Source organism: Oryctolagus cuniculus, chromosome 1 (genome assembly GCF_051225735.1).
Source record: "Oryctolagus cuniculus isolate XC-2025 breed Fujian yellow rabbit chromosome 1, ASM5122573v1, whole genome shotgun sequence".
Lineage (NCBI taxonomy): Eukaryota > Metazoa > Chordata > Mammalia > Lagomorpha > Leporidae > Oryctolagus > Oryctolagus cuniculus.
This window is the reverse complement of record NC_142867.1, coordinates 76,022,206-76,039,543: the sequence shown is the minus strand read 5'-3', so window position 1 is coordinate 76,039,543 and position 17,338 is coordinate 76,022,206. Positions and strand designations below refer to the sequence as shown.

Sequence of the window (17,338 nt, the reverse complement as noted above, 5' to 3'; positions counted from 1 at the left end):
CTGACTTATATATCCTTCAGCTGTTCTTCTTAGCTATAGTGTTGCCTATTTTCTATAGTAATGGTTTTTAATTTTAATAATGGTTAATTAATTTTCTGAAAATTTCACTGCTAAAATTTCCTACTCCATCCTGGGAAAATCATTTCCTCCTTTTTCTTTAATATTGCAAATTTATAGCTCATTTTAAGTCTCAGTCTCACCATGATGTCTTCACAGATTTTTATAGTCCTCAGTAATGTTGACATCCAACACATTCTTATTGTATTCACTCTCTTTGTTGGTGTCTGGTACTTGGACTTCATAACATTATAGAGTGTGCCTTGTTCTTTCAGCTAACTATAGAGGTTAGGTCATATCTTTAAATTTATTTGTTCCTTTATCAGTGACAAGTCGTGATAGCTAGATCCCATGAAAAGATCTGAATATTTTCATGATGAATATCAGATATTTTAATGTGTTCAGTGGTTTTCTCCTGATAACTTTCAAATTTCATTGAGATTTTTGAAGCTTTAAACTAATGATACAAAATACAAGACATATGTGTCACTATCTTCCCTCTTCCATGGAAGACATTAAAATCCAATTGTGTTGATCTTTTACAATAAATCCAAATTTAGCCCAGAAGCTTTATAGCTGTGGTGAAAGTACTTGAATTCAAAGCTGAAGATTCAAATGATACATCCTAGCTACTTCTTTTTTTTTTTTTTTTTTAAAAAAAGATTTATTCTATTTATTTGAAAGACAGAGTTAGAGAGAGAAGTAGAGACAGAGAAAGAGGTTTTTCATCCACTGGTTCAATCCTCAGATGGCCACAACGGCCAGAGCTGCACCGATCCAAGCTAGCAGCCAGGGGCTTCTTCCAGGTCTCTCATGGGGGTGCAGGGGTCCAAGGACTTGGGCCATCTTCTACTGCTTTCCCAGGCCATAGCAGGGAGCTGGATTGGAAGAGGAGCAGCCGAGACTAGAACGAGTGCCCACATGGGATGCAGCTGCTTCAGGCCAGGTCTTTAACTTGCTGCGCCACCATGCAGGCCCCACATCCTTGCTACTTACCATTTCTGCTCCCCAGTGAACACAGTGAGGGCAGAACGATTTTGGTTAAAGCATAACCAGCCGAGATTAGTTGATGTCCCTAGAATGAGTGAAGGAGGGAGAATCTTACTACTGATTTTTCTAGGGAAAGATATAAGGAGATAGAATCTAAAATTAAAAGGTTCTTTTTGCCTGGAATTGCAAAATAATTTTAAAAGTAACAAAAACATGAGCAAGAGTTTATTGGCCAGAATTATCAAGATAAACAATTACAGTAGATCTCTCTCTGCTCCCTTCCCTCTCCCTCTCAATATTTTTTATGAGAATTGGCTTACATGTACATGCTTATGGAGGTCAAAAAGTCTAGCCATCTGCTGTCTGCGGGTTGAACTGGAAAAGTCAATGGTATAATTATAATTTAGCCTGACTCCAAAATCCTGAGAACTAGAAAGAGGGATGGATGGTGCTATTATTTATCTCCAAGTTCAAAGCCAGAGAAACAAGAGCTCTGGTATCTGAGGCAGATGTTCATCCCAGCTCAAAAAGAGGGAACAAGAATTCACCTTTTGTCTACATTTTTGGATCCTGAATTGATTGGATGATGCCTTCCTATACTGGTAAGGATGGATCTTCTTAGTCAACTCACTTGAATGCTAATGTATCCCTAAAACATCTTCAGAGACACACTGAGAAATCATGTTTTGCCAGCTATCTTGACATCATTTAGCCCAGTAGGTTGGCATATAAAATTAACTGTCACAAAGAAATTCCTGATTGACAATCACTCTACAGTGGTTATCACAGAAGTGTTGGAAGGACAAAGTATGAATCAGTGAGAGAACCATCATATTATGGTTTCTGTTGTTATTCATCATATCTGCTTCTGAAAAACTTTCTTCAACTCTCAAGAATAGCCTTTTAGATATTAGATTAATAGGGCAAACTTTGAATTGGTTAAATGCATTTAGGTAATTATGTATACTAGTTGCTACAGATGTCGTGGTCATGTTTAAAGAAACTGAAATAGAGCTTCTTTCCCAGGGCTGAAGATGGCAGAGGGCAGGTCCTGGTGTTGGATGGCTGGAGCCATTTTTTGGGCCACCTAGCTGCCCTCGTGGCCAAGCAGGTGCTGCTGGGCCAGAAGGTGGTGTTCATGTGAGGCAAAGCCATCAACATTTCTGGCAATTTCTACAGAAATTCGTTGAAGTACCTGACCTTCCATCCCAAGCAGATGAACACAAATACCTCCCAGGGCCCCTACCACTTTCAGGCCCCCAGCCACATATTCTGATAAACCATGTGAGAAATCTTGCCCCATAAGACCAAGCAGGGCTAGGTGCCCTGGACTGCTTCAAGGTGTTTGATGGGATCCTGCCACCCTATGACAAGAAAAAACAGATGGTTATTCCTACATCCCTCAAGGTCATGTGTCTGAAGCCTACAAGAAAGTTTATCTACCTGGGGTTCTAGCCTCATGAAGTTGGCTGGGAGTACCAGTCAGTGACAGCCACACTGGAGGAAAAGAGAAAGCAGAAGGCCAAGATCCATTACCAGCAGAGAAGGCAGCTCATGAGGCTATGGAAACAGGCCAAAAAGAACGTGGAGAAAAAAATCAACAAATTCACGGAGGTCCTCAAGACCCATGTACTTATAGTCTGCGCCCAATAAAGACTTTATCAAAAAAAAAAAAAAAAAAAGAAAGAAAAAGAAAGAAAGAAAAGAAAAGAAATTGAAGGGGGGGGGGGGGACTTTTGACCAAGGAGACAATCTGTTGTTGTAGAAAAGATATAAGGATTTGGTAGTAGATAAACCTGAATTTGAATTCCTGCTGTACCAATATTTAGAATTGCTACCTTGAGCATGTAATTTAACTGCTTGAGATTTGTTTTACCATATGTAAGGATCAAAGAGTGGTACTTGGTAAAGTATTATTATTGTCCCAGCTTAATGGGAAAATGCTAATTTGATGTTTTCTTGATACTGATTAAGTGGACTGGACATTTAATTGTCCCAAAACTTGTGTGTTAGCATGATGTAACCAATGATAGCTGACATAATACACATCAAAAGAGGTTACAGAATTAATTGAAGTATCTCAATTGTAATGAACTTCTTTTAGGCTCTTAATGAATATTTTACTATTTTAAAATTTCTGTCCAAGTTGGAATATAACCAGATGGTCAGTGATGAAATTCAAATCCCAGCACTTCTCAGTATCTATACATGACAGCATTTTCACTTTCATTATCAGCTCTGCAGATTGGAATTAATAGTTTCACTTCTTTTAAGGGAAGCTATTTTGCCTTCATTTTTAATTATAACTCCACATCTGGATATTTCCAGTATACTTCTTGGGAGAACAATTTTTATGATTAACAAAATTTTTCTTCTACAATTTTTCCTTCAAGATTTGAACACGAACAGATGGTACATTTTCAATATCTTTTTTTTAAGATTTTTTTATTTTTTTGAACTGCATAGTTAGAGAGAGAGAGAGAGAGAGAGAGAGAGAGAGAGGGAGGGAGGGAGAATCTTTCCTCCGCTGATTTGCTTCCCAAATGACCTCAACCACTGGAGCTAGGCTGATCCAAAGCCAGGAGCCAGGAGCTCCCTAAAGGTCTCCAATGTGGGCACTTGGGCCATTCTCCACTGCTTTCCCAGGAGCATTAGCAGGGATCTGGATTTGAAATGGAACAGCCAGGACTTGAACCAGGGATATGGGATGCCTGCATGGCAGATAGCAGCTTTACCAGCTCTGCCATAGCACTGGCCCCTCCATATCTTTTCAAAGGTGTTTTGTATGTCTTTCATAGCAGAATCTAAACAGTGAATTTAACTTTGAAAGAGAAAACTGAAAACACTGAAAGAAAAAGAGACTGTATAGTTTCTAGTCTACATTAGTACTTCTTCCTTACAGGATATTTATTTTCTTCAGTTTAGTTGCATTCTTGGGATTGTGTGGCCTTTTTAAAACCTGAATGAAAATCTGAGTTCATGCACTATTTTTGATAGAAGCTTGAGATCACCTAAAGATTAATAGATTTTAAAAAACTAATTTTGCCTAAGCTATATTTTGAAATATGTATTCCAAATTTATGCAATATCATGGTTAATCTTTTGCATTAGAAATTTAGCCATGTTGCCGGTGCCGCGGCTCACTAGGCTAATCCTCCGCCTTGTGGGGCCAGCACACTGGGTTCTAGTCCCGGTCGGGGCGCCGGATTCTGTCCCGGTTGCCCCTCTTCCAGGCCAGCTCTCTGCTGTGGCCAGGGAGTACAGTGGAGGATGGCCCAAGTTCTTGGGCCCTGCACCCCATGGGAGACCAGGATAAGTACCTGACTCCTGCCATCGGATCAGTGCGGTGCGCCGGCGCCGGCCACGGTGCGCAGGCCGTGGCGGCCATTGGAGGGTGAACCAACGGCAAAGGAAGACCTTTCTATCTGTCTCTCTCTCTCACTGTCCACTCTGCCTGTCAAAAAAAAAAAAAAAAAAAAAAAAAGAAAAGAAAAGAAAAGAAAAGAAATTTAGCCATGTTTTTCATGGTTGCATGTGAAGACAAGTAAAGAAACATATTTTTGTCAATTAGTCCTTATTAACTTTTCCTGTATTACTTCACCTCCACCTCTCTATAAACTGCTTGAGGTTTTAAGTACTTGGCAAATTAAGTAGCTTGGATCCTTCTCCATTATACTAAGTATGTTCTAATTGTATACAAAGAACGCATAACATAGAATATATAAATACAAACCATGTCACAAGTTATGACTATGGTTGGCCCAAATCATTTCTGACTACAGGATGTCTGAGAGTCAGCATAGCCATTGTCCATTGGGCTTTCTAAGGCAGGCACAGGGTCTGCAACATTCCCTTAATAAAAACAACTTTAACCATCTTTCTTATTCCCTTAAATTCTCCAGACATAATGGATTGATAGACAATAAAGAAAAAGCTTCTTTCATTTAGTCTTTTAATTAGTCAGTAGACAGATACATATTGTTCCTGTATTATAAAATATAAGCTACAGAAGGACTGGGAAATTTCAAAATATTCCTAGGAAGCACCTTAGATATGGATCAGGGCAAAGGCAGTTGACAAAACTAATGATAAAAAGCTTTTATACACTTGCAGCTAACCTCAGTTTGTATTTCAGTATTACACATCATTCAGTGCTTCCCTGACCTTTCCTGGTTAGGATGTTGCCTCTCAAATTTTAAAACTCCTCAAAGGGATTTATGTGTTTGTGAGTTTATCTCCCTTACCATAAGCCCCACAGGAAGAAGACTGTAGTTTTAATCCTTCAATCTCTTGAACCCAACACCATACCTAGGGAATAGTAGGCACTCAATCAATATTTGCAGAGTTGATTTGAATTTTCAAGTGGAGCATCATTTCCTGTCTCTTCTGAATACTATTAAGTCATTCTGTCAGTGGTTATACTTCCCACCTTCTGGTGACTTGGAAATATTTCTGTTCAATGGAACTTTAAATCCTTCCCTGGAACATTGTATCTTCAAAATGTTGAAGTTATGATGCTGGTGGCTTTCATTTCTAATAGAAGGAACGGTATTTAATGGGCCAAGTATTGCTCTGCACATTCATTCCATGAGATTGCTTTTAATTCCATTTTACAGATAAGGAAACCAAGACTGTATGGAACTTTTTGCCCAAAATCTCAGAGCCAGTAATATGGAGAACCAGTATATAAAGTGGAGTCCGTCTGACTGTGATATTCATGCTATCAAACATTTTTCTGTATTGCCATCATACTATTTGCTTTTGTGCATGCTAGAATATCATTCAATGCTTTAAAAATATGGTTCGTTACATTGTTTCCTTTATTCTTTTAAAACCTTTCAAGTAATTTAAGACAAAATTTTTGCCCTCCACTATTTCAAAAACATTTGCCATAGTGCTGGTCCTTTTAACACCAACAGATATGTTTTCCATTTTACTGTGTCAATTTAGTAAATAATGATGGTTGGGATTATCACAAAGTCTTGTAAAAGCAGTACTGACTTTATTATCCGCCTTCAATTCAGCATTTTAAAAACTATTATTGAAAATGAATATGAAATTAGTTGTGTGGTCAGAGAAATTTGTTGATCATGGTTATGTTAAGTGGCCTTCCATTTCTACACTGATTTTGAGTTTCCTTAGGACTTTAAAGTTAAAATGCTTGCATAAGTCTGAAGATGCTTATGCATAATTTTAAAAAATTTAAATTTCTTTTTCTTCAATCTAAATATCACTTTCCCATTTATATTTTAACATTCTGCTTATAAATTATAATTAAACATTTTTTTAAATTTTGAGGCAAACCCATCAATTTTAGACTGGATAGGCTAAAGATAAAATAGTCCAATCTTAAACAAAAAATTCTTAACTGAGATAACTTATATCGATGACTAATATCAGACCATAGCTTCACTTGAAATTAACATTTTCTTCAAAAATTGTCTATAATAATATTAACTTTCCTCTGAAAAGTAAGAATGTTTGTATTTTAATCTGGTTTGTATTTTGACTTTGGGTGGAACAAATCATTCTGAGTATCATGTGTATGAATAGTTTGTGATCCTCTAAATGCCATTGTTATGAAAATAAGATGACTATATTAGGTAAATATAATTATATATATAATTAGAAGGGCCAGAGAATACATGTTTTCATAGAAGTTGTCTCATGGTGCTCTTGTTTCTGTGAACTTTAAACATTCTGCCCAAAGGATTTACAGAGAACCCAGAGAACACAGATACTCCAGCATGAAGATACACAGCATTCATTTTGGAGACACGGACCATTTTTACATCACTTCATTTCTGCTCACATGCTGCTGAGTGTAATAAAAGAAGCAAAATAAGAAGCTCAATGGGAAAAACTCAGTCTTTTCAATTCATTATATATATTTTTTTATTTAGTAAGTATAAATTTCCAAAGTACAGTTTATGGATTACAATGACCTCCCCCCCCCCATAATTTCCCTCCCACTCACATCCATCCCATTTCCCGCTCCCTCTCCCATTCCATACACATCAACATTCATTTTCAATTATCTTTATATACAGAAGATTGATTTAGTATATATTAAGTAAAGATTTCATCAGTTTGCACCCACACAGAAACACAAAGTGTAAAATACTGTTTCAGTACTAGTTATAGCATTAGTTCACGTTGGACAACCCATTAAGGACAGATCCCACATGAGAAGTAAGTACACAGTGACCCTGTTGTTGATTTAACAATTGACACTCTTGTTTATGGCATCAGTAATCTCCCTAGGCTCTAGTCATGAGTTGCCAAGGCTATGGAAGCCTTTTCAGTTCGCCGACTTTGATCTTATTCCGACAGGGTCATAGTCAAAGTGGAAGTTCTCTCCTCCCTTCAGGGAAAGGTACCTCCTTCTTTGATGGCCCCATTCTTTCCACTGGGATCTCACGCACAGAGATCTTTCATTTAGGTCTTCCTTTTTATTTTTCCAGAGTGTCTTGGCTTTCCATGCCTGAAATACTCTCATGGGCTCTTCAGCCATATCTGAATGCCTTAAGGGCTGATTCTGGGGCCAGAGTGCTATTTAGGACATCTGCCATTCTATGAGTCTGCTGTGTATCCCGCTTCCCATGATGGATCGTTTTCTCCCTTTTTGATTCTATCAGTTAGTATCAGCAGACACTAGTCTTGTTTGTGTGATCCCTTTGACTCTTAGACCTATCATTATGGTCAATTGTGACCTGAAATTGATCACTTTGACTAGTGAGATGGCATTGGTACATGCCACCTTGATGGGATTGTATTGGAATCCCCTGGCACGTTTCTAACTCCACCATGTGGGGCAAGTCCTATTGAGCATGTCCCAAATTGTACATCTCCTCCCTCTCATATTCCCACTCATATATTTAACAGGGATCACTTTTCAGTTAAAATTTAAACAACTAAGAATAATTGTGTGTTAATTACACACTTCAATAGTACTAGAACAAAAAAAAATACTAAAAGGGATAAAGTATTACATATTTTGAATAAGCTGTGATTTATCCAAGTATTTGATGTTAGAAATAATCATCTTAGCACTGAAGGGGTTGAATCAAGTATTTGGACTGGTAGTTTTCTTCTAATCATACAGGTTAAGAGATATCATCAATAGTTAATAAGAATTGGATTTACTAAAAACATTTTAAAAGTAAGGCTTCAAATTCCAGTCTGATCTCAGATCACTCCAGGTCACTGAAACAGGAGAGTAAGCAGGAATTTCTCTTATTTCTATGGATCCGGGACCACTGGATACTGTCTTTCTCTGATTCCTCTTTGTACATTTTGCCAATGTTATTCTCCTAGTGTAAGTTTTAAGGATGGACACATACACACATACACACACACACACAATAGCAGTGGTGAGAATCTTCCAACTGGTGGACACTTTCAGGCTTGTAGGAGAAGAGTTCATTATTATTAGGTTAGAATGTGTTTGTTGTAGTTGTTGTCATTATTATTATTACAGTCCCCTGGGATAGAGAACAGTTCATTTAACTCAGTCATGTGTATATTTTTAAATACATTTTTGCAAATGTAATTTTAAAGAAATAAAATATAGAGTATGTGTGAGTTTTGGAAACTTTTAGCAATCCGGGACAGCATTTTAGGCTGTCCTCATCCAAGATAGCATGAAAAGCCATCAGAAGCATAGGCCTGCAGGAACTGGCACTTCCACTTACTTTATTACTGCTTACTTCTGCCTTCCTGATCTCTATCAGGCACCATCACTAGATCACAGTCTGTCTTGCACAGGGGTTTATAGCCAGGGATAATACCATCACCATTGTGCTTTTTAGAGATGTTTGTTATGCTCTGTTTGCTCTGATGACTGGGGAAAGCTATTCACTTTCAGTGAGAGGAAGCCAGTAGATGCTAAGTGTTCAGCAAGGTTATGAGGCAATCATATATGATTGTCTGCCCAAAATGTCAGTAGTACCCCCATTAAGAAACACTGGGACTCTTGAATTGTAAACCGTGTTTTGGGCTAAGTTAGATTTGCCATTTAGAAAGGTTATCTTCAGTTCTAACAATCTACATCAGACTCAAGTCAATGATCAGGATATGGTATCCCTTATTTAATTTCAGCTTGAGAAGAGAGGAATATTTGGCAAAAAGAAATTCAGGAAATACATTTTTCTTATTGTACCCCTTTCCTTTCTTGAATAAGCTGCCCCTAAGAACATGAGTTAGGTGGACTTAAGAATACCTGTTTTCCTAAATGTTTCCAGCTACAAAAGTGAAGCCACCAAAGTAAGAAAAATGAATATTAGTAACATTTATGTTATTGCCCAGCTGTATTGTGGGAGAGTGTTGCCCCATTCACAGAACACAGCATCTATATAAAGAAAAATTTAAAGAAAAGATTCTTAACTGAGGGGAACTATAAAATGGCTACTTTATTTTTTATAAAGGATCTAATCACTTGCATAGGGTGAATTTCTATTTTTAATAAAGTATCCAAGTATGGTTAGGGATGGCAAGAAAGAACTATAGAAAATCAAAATTTTCAAACCACAGGGGATCGGAGGAATAATGGAGAAAAGTAACAGAAATAGCAACCAAATTGTACACCTGTCAGTTAATTAAGGATTTGAGATTTATCATCACATACTGATCTATTTTAGGAGACTCTAGTTTCCATTCATCTCACTTTAGGTTAAAAAAGAAAGATAAAATAATATATTCAATTTTCATCCATTCCAAAAACAAAAATATAGTTTCTGATTTGGATTCCATCTGACATGTATTGTGCATTTTACGTAAGTTTCCCAGATGGGTATTTTATATATTTATTTATTTTCAACTTATTTATTTAAGTGACAGAGATACACCTAGAGAGAAACAGATACACAGAAAGCAGAGAGTTCTCATCCACTGGTTCACTCCCCAAATGCCTGTAATGGCAAGCATTGGACCAGACTGAAGGCATGAACCAGGAATTCAAACCAGGTATTCCATAAAGGTGGCAGGAACCAACTGCCTAAGCCATCAACCTCTGCCTCTTAGGGTTTGCATTCTAAGGATGCTGGGGTCAGGAGTCCGAGCCAGATAGTGAACCCAGATATTCCAATGTGGAATGTGATCCCAGCATCTTAATTGCTAAGTGAAATGCCTATCCTTAGAACAGGACTTTTTTTTAAAATGCATTAAAGAGTTCAGTATAAGTAAATCTATTCAATGTAAAACTTGAAAAACCTAACTTCACGGTTAGAGTATAGTGATTGAGTATAGTGATATAGTACAGCATGTGGGACACCTGTTTCCCATGTCAGAATTCCTTGTTTGAGTCTGGGTTCCTTCTTTCAGTTCCAGATTTCTGCTGATGTGCAGGAGGGAGTCAGTGGGCCATGGCCTAAGTACTTTGGTCCTTGCCACCAATGTGGGATACTTTGATTTCTAGCTCCTGGATTAATCTGGGCAGCCTGGCTGTTGTGGTCATTTGGAGGGTGATTCAGAGTATGAAAGATCTCTGTCTTTCTCTCAGCTTCTCTCTGTCACTCTGCCTTTCAAATAAAATCAAAGAAATTAAAAACATAAACCAAAAACTGTTTATTAAAAAAAACCCTAGCATCACACTTTTTATCTATATTTTTATTGAAATAGTGTCTTCAAACAAGATCCTCCAGAAAAAATGATATACCAAAAATCTGAAATTATACCTGCAAATTATTGTTAGAAATGCTTTCATATTCCAAAATGCAAGATAAGAAAAAATTGAACTATTTTCTTTTAATACCCTTAACTGGATTTTTTGTTAGAAAAAATGAAGTGCCAAAGGTTTCTGAAATGAATAAGCATTCATTTTATCTGAGTTTCTAAAGATGCATCTTAGATTATTTTCAAAACCAAGTCTTACAGCCTATTGTCAAGAGAAGATAATAGCAGATTTTGCAAATGTCAAGGAAAAGGTCAGTTCTGGCACATTCATGTCCAGGTCTGACCAACAGACACTTTGTAATTTTTGTTGTCCTCAACTTATTCCCTAACACTACTAGGTTAGATGGAAGATAGGGTGACAAATTCTATACTTCAAGTGTGTTGCGCTTTTATTTTTAAAGTGTTGTTACATTCCTCATACTATTATATATCATTACATCTGGCTTAATAAAATGTAAACTCCATTAGATTTTTATATCTTTGTAACTCTAATACTAGAATGTGCTTTGCTTAGTGGTAGGTGCTCAACAAATGTTTGCTGAATGGATAAATGATTCATTTCTTTAATTATTTCACAATGCAAATCCAAAGATAGTAAATTATTAAAGGAGTATGAACCATATGGATTTTTTATGTGCACTATCCTCACACTCAACCAATAGGAGTACATCAAACATTCTGAACACTCTTAAATACTATACATAAGAAGGTTAAACTTAAAACTTGAGCTTTGCCCATGTCCTAAGCTTCTTGAATGTCTTGCCTATTACATAGGAGATAAGGTTTATATAATACCATTCATTTGTTCAATAAATTTTCTCATAAATATAAGTAACAGCAAGGCAATACACATACCCTTTAATCATTTTATATATATGCTAAATAGAAAGGTAGAAAACATGTCCTTCAAAAAAATTGAGGACAAAGTAACCTTGTCTCAGGCTGGTTTTGCTCTAAACTTGTGTTCCATTTGATTTTTGGGCAGATGGCTGACTGACACAGGAAGGGGTTCTGAAATAAGCCACCAGGATGACTGGGTACTTTAATGACCATGTGTCCATAGGGATTCCCAGCTGGAAGTGATTGATGTTTAGAGGGAGCTCTCAATTCTACTGAAGCTGTTTCTGTTTTGTAGGTAGAGGTGAGCCTGTTTTGCCCTCTGCTGACTTTTTCTTGCCTGTTTCCTTAGTTAGGCTTCAGGTTGTCCTCATGTAGCCTCCTGGTGATTTATTTCTCCTGCACTTGGCATCTTCATTCATTCTTATTCACTATAACTGCTACACTGTTTCTTTGTCCCAAGTGAGTCATAGTATGATTCTTGTGCTTTTTTAAAAAAACACTTTATGGTATTGTTATTTTTAATATGTTTGTTAAAAGAAGTTTGCTATTTTTCTAGGTTGTCATTGATTTGAAATATTTCTAGAGACATGTTAGTATATATTATGTTAGGCTATGTTTTTGTCTATTTGAGTACCAGAATTCACTGCTACAAGGAATAAGTTAGAAATAGAGGGGCCTGATATTTTTTAAAATATTTTAATAAAAATATTTTGTAAACTTCATAGATTTAATACTTTGTAGTCAATGGAAAGTGGTCGTTCATTGCTTATTGTAGATGACAGAAAAGAATCTGAGACACAGTCATTCAGTTGTAGGAATAATAATAACAGTGACTGACAATTGACCTTCTAGCCTTAAAATCCAGTACTTTCTGCTACACACAGAGAGACTTACTCTCTGCCTTCTTTGTTTAAGATTTATTTGAAACGTAGAGAGCAGGAGAGACAGACAAAGAGAGAGGTCTTCAATTGTCTGGTTAACTATTCAAATAACTACAACAGCTGCGGCTGGGCCAGGAGCCAGGAACTCCATCCAGGTCTCCCACATGACTGGCAGGGACTCAAGTACTTGCGTCATTACCTGCTACCTCCCAGGCACATTAGCAAGGGGCTAGTCAAAAGTGAAGTGACCAGGTCATGAACTAGCATTCAGATAGATATAGGATGTGGGCATCCCAAGCAGCAGCTTCTTTTGCAACGCCATGCCTGCCCTCCTGCCTTCTATAATATCAAAACCATATTGTATTTTCCTAATCATATTAGAAATATATATGTTCCCTAACCCTGTCTTTTGACATATTCATAATTAGAAAGCACACACACACACACAGTTTTCCCTGATCTGTGATAATAGAGTACCTAAAAGGTAATGAATATGAAATCAACATTTTGAGATTTGATGACTGTTTGAAGCCCTTATCTCGACTGTTGAAGAACAGTTTTGTTTTTTTTTTTCATACTCTGTTGAACCCTTTACTTAGTGTAGGGTTAATCTTATGAGTATAAAGTAAACTGAAAATAGATTGTAAAAATTAAGACTGGGAATAGGAGAGGGAGAAGGAAGAAGTGTGGGAGTGTGGGCAGGAAGGAAGGTAAGGTAGGAACTATTCCTGAATCCATATACATGAACTACATGAAATTTATATACCTTAAATAAAATTACAAAAAAAAACCCCTCTCCTCCTATGTGCCCTTACTAACTGCTGTGTCTTGAATACATAAGCTTAAATGCCCTTTGTACCTATTGTTTTGTCATGTAAAACTATCTTGAGCTATCAAAAAGTTATGTATTTCTGGAAGCCAGCAGTTATCTTATGTTTTGTAATAGCTCATAGTATCAAATATATGATACTATATTTTTTGGTTACCTGGTATTTGGTATTTTGAGTAGTCTACTATGGAACTAGAAGCTTCATGACATTTATGAGGCACTAGGTGTGTTCTGGAGTCATGAAGGGATCGGTTTATACTTTCTAATTGACTTATAGCCATTATAATGACTAAATGATGCCCAAAGAAGTCCATGGCTATTACAGATATTTTCTGAAAAGCTAGGGAAATCAGACATATAGCCCAAGGGAGGACAAGTATAACTTGTTTTGCAGAGGATTCATTCTCATTATTTTGTGAGAAACTGTACATTCCTGCTGATTAACAGGGAAGATTTTGCAATTTCATATTTACAAGTATAATTCTGCCTCACAACAACACACTGATTTTTGCCTCTGATCTCTGGAAAAACTGGAATTCTAATTCTTACTCTGTCATTGAGTGGCAAATATCAGGCTTTAGCATAGTGAATGCATCATTCAATAGATTATCATGTATTCTTCTAAATCCCTGTAGAAAATCATGACCCATGAGCTCAATTGGCTTATTTTTCTTTTAGAAAAGATCTTCCATCTCCATGATGACTGAGTACAATTTATTTTCTTATCAGCCAGCATAATGACATGGCAGCTTGTTGTATTAAAAAGAGCTATTTAGATTAGCTATGTGTTCTGGGCAAGTTTCTTGCCTCATTTTAAAAGACTTCATCTAAAATAGAGAATTCTGAAAGTGTCAAGGAATAAAAAAACTCATGAATTTGGAAGTGAAAAGGAAAAGGAAATATGACTTTTCTTCTACTTTTATTGAGGTCTGTTTGTTTCCTCTTTTAGATACTGTATGAGAACAATAATGAGAGAAAGTAAATTATCTTCTCCCTTAGTGATGATGAGAGGTAATAATAGCAAAAAAAAAAAAAAAAGATAATTATGGAATGGGAAGCACCATGTGACCATGTGGTGAAAGAAGGTAAGACCTTGATGTTCACAGTTGACAAAGTATCATCTATAGTATTTGGGTTTTTTCCAGAACATAAAATTTATTTTGGGGCCAAAGATCTGGAACACTAATATGCCATTTAGTCATGTATACAAGCTGTATCCTCCCTACAACTGAGATGTTCAGTACTCATATTCTAAATCTTCTTCCGATGTGGTCTCGTTTATTTCTGTGAATTAGTTATCATTTATTTACCAGCTACTTCAAATTTCTATGTTCTATCAAAACACCTGACCTGCATATTGAATGCCTTGCCAACATTTTGATGTTGTCTCACAAGGCAATTGTGCTGGCATAGTTAATTAAGCCACTGCTATAGGCGCCTGTATTCCATATCAGTATGCCAATTCGAGTCTCAGCTCCTGTGCTTCCAATCCAGCTTTCTAATAATGTATTCTGGAAGGCAGTAAATGAAGGATGAAGTGCCTAGTCCCCTGCCACACATGTAGGAAATCCAGGTGAAGTTTCTACCTGGCCCAGCCCTGGTTTTTGCAGGCATCTGGGGAGTGAACCAGCAGATGTACGACATCTCCCTCACTTGCTCTCTTGTCCTTCCTTTCAAGTAGATGAAAACAAATAAATAAACCTTAAAAACAAAATCTTCAAATGTGAGTTTGTTTTTATCATTGATAATGCCCCTCCAATGTTTTCCATCTCAGGGGTTGGCCCTGCCATTTGACATTTGATCATGCTAACTACAATGACATCTTTCTCACTTACCACATTTCCATAATCAATTTTAGACTTTTAAATATTTATTGGATGTTGTATTTTCATTTTATCTCTCTTGCTATTAGTTTAATTCAAGTCATCACCATACCTTACATGAGCTGCTAGTCTCCATGTGATAACCTCACATACCTCATATAAGTTTTAGGGGGGTGGGGAGAGAGAGAATATTCTTTAAATTATTTTAAAAGATTCCAGTAAAATATTAAATAAAATCCATGAGAGTGGACATCAAAGGAAATGTTTTCAGCATTTCTCCACCTGGTATGATGTTGCCAGTGGATTTGTCATATTTAATGTTTATTATCTTTCTATAATTATTTTGTTCAGGATTTTTATCATGAATGAATGTTGAATTTTATAAAATACTTTTTCTGAGTCTATTGTAATGATCATACTTGTGTATTTATAGCTTTCATTCTGTTTCTATGTTGTGTTACATTTATTGATTTGCATATGTTAAACCTTCTCTTCATCCCTTGGATAAATCCCACTTGAATTTGGTGAATAATCTTTATGATGTGCTGTTAGACATGATTTGCTACTTTTGTTTAGAATTTTTAAATCTATTTTCATCAGAAAGATTAGTCCAGTTTTTTTTTTTTTTCAGTATGGCCTTGTTTGATTTTGGTACATTAATGCTGGCATTATTGAATTAATTTAGAAATGTTCTATCTCTTTCAGTTTTTTGAAATAGTTTGAAAAAATTTATTATTCTTACCTAAATTTTGGTAGAATTCAGAACTTAAGCAGTCTTGGCATGGGCTTTTCTTTGTTGGAAAAATTTTTATTACGGATTCAGTATCAATATTCATTATTTTTCTGTTCAGGGTTTTTATATCTTCATGGTTCAATTTTTCCAAGTTACATGATTCATCCATTGTTTCCAAAGCTTTCCAGTTTGTGGCATTAAATTGTTCAGAATGGCATCTAATGATTCTTTGTATTGCTGTTGTATTAGTTCTTATCCTTATAAATGTTTAATGTTATTTCTTTGGTTCCTTATTTTTACTGGATTATTAATAAATTTTTTTCCAAAAATGAACATTTTTCATTATCTTGTAATTTTTAAACCTCTATTTTATTTCTTTTTATTCTAATTTGCATCATTTTTTTTACTTCTACTAACTTTGTGTTTGTTTTGTTTTTACTTTTCCATGTCTTTGAGATGTATCTTGGATTGTTTATCTAATATTTTTTCTTTTCTTTTTTGATGCAGGAGCTTATTGCTGTAAACTGCTTCTAGGCCTTTGCTATAATCTATAAGTTTTGGTATATTGTGTTTGCATTTTATTTGTTTCATAATATTTTTAAATTTCTTTTTGATTTATTCAGTGACTTATTGGTTATTCAGAAGCATGAGTTAAGTCTCCATATATTTGTATAAGTCCTAGAGTTTCTTTTGTTAATGATTTCTGACTTTCTTCCATTATAATCAAAAAGGTATGAATTGATTTTGATGTTTTTTAATTTATTAAGACATTTTGTGGCTTAATTGAGGCTGTGTTATAGATAATGTTTTATGTACTGATAAAAAATATATATTCTGAAGCTATTCGATGAAATGTTCTGTAGACCCCCTTAAAGCGTAATATAATTTAACTGTGATGTTTCTTTGTTGATAGTTTTTGTCTGGGTAATCTGTCCATTGCTGAAAATGGAGTGTTGAAATTTCCCACGATTATTGTATTGGAACTTATCTCTCCCTTTAGATCTAATGCTTATTTCAAACAAATATAATGCAGGGTACTCTGGAATTAGGTGTATATAAATTTACAGTCATTTTATTTCCTGTTTAATTGACCTCTTATCATTACATGGTGACTTTGTTTCTTTTTATAATTTTTGTCTTTGAATCTGTTTTGGCTGATATAACAATTTTTTTTTAATGTCATGGAGAATGAGATAAAAAATAAGTTTATTTTTGTACAAAACTTCAAAATCCATGAATATGAGTATAGCTGTTCCTGCTTGCTTATGGTTTTCATTTGCTTATAAATTCCTTTTGCATACCTTCACTTTCAGCTTATTTGTGTCTTTATTGAAAAGTGAGTTTTTGTTGGCAGCATATCATTGGGCTTTGATTTTTTTGTTTTTTGTTTTGCTTTTTAAATCTGTTAACCTATCTACAGCTTTGATTTGGAGAATTTAGTCCATTTACATTCAGGTCTTTTATTGGTAAGTAAAGACTGCTACGATTTGTTAATTACCTTTTGTTAGTTTTT

General features: G+C 35.7%; 1 protein-coding gene and 1 pseudogene across 9 annotated transcripts in view; both read left to right on the top strand.

Annotated features, from left to right (window-relative positions):
- Nucleotides 1–2,790, top strand: part of LOC138850182 (large ribosomal subunit protein uL13 pseudogene) — a 36,541-nt pseudogene extending 33,751 nt beyond the window's left edge.
- The window catches only part of DLG2 (discs large MAGUK scaffold protein 2), a 2,253,656-nt gene that overhangs the window by 732,270 nt on the left and 1,504,048 nt on the right, over nt 1–17,338 (top strand). The window lies entirely within an intron of this gene.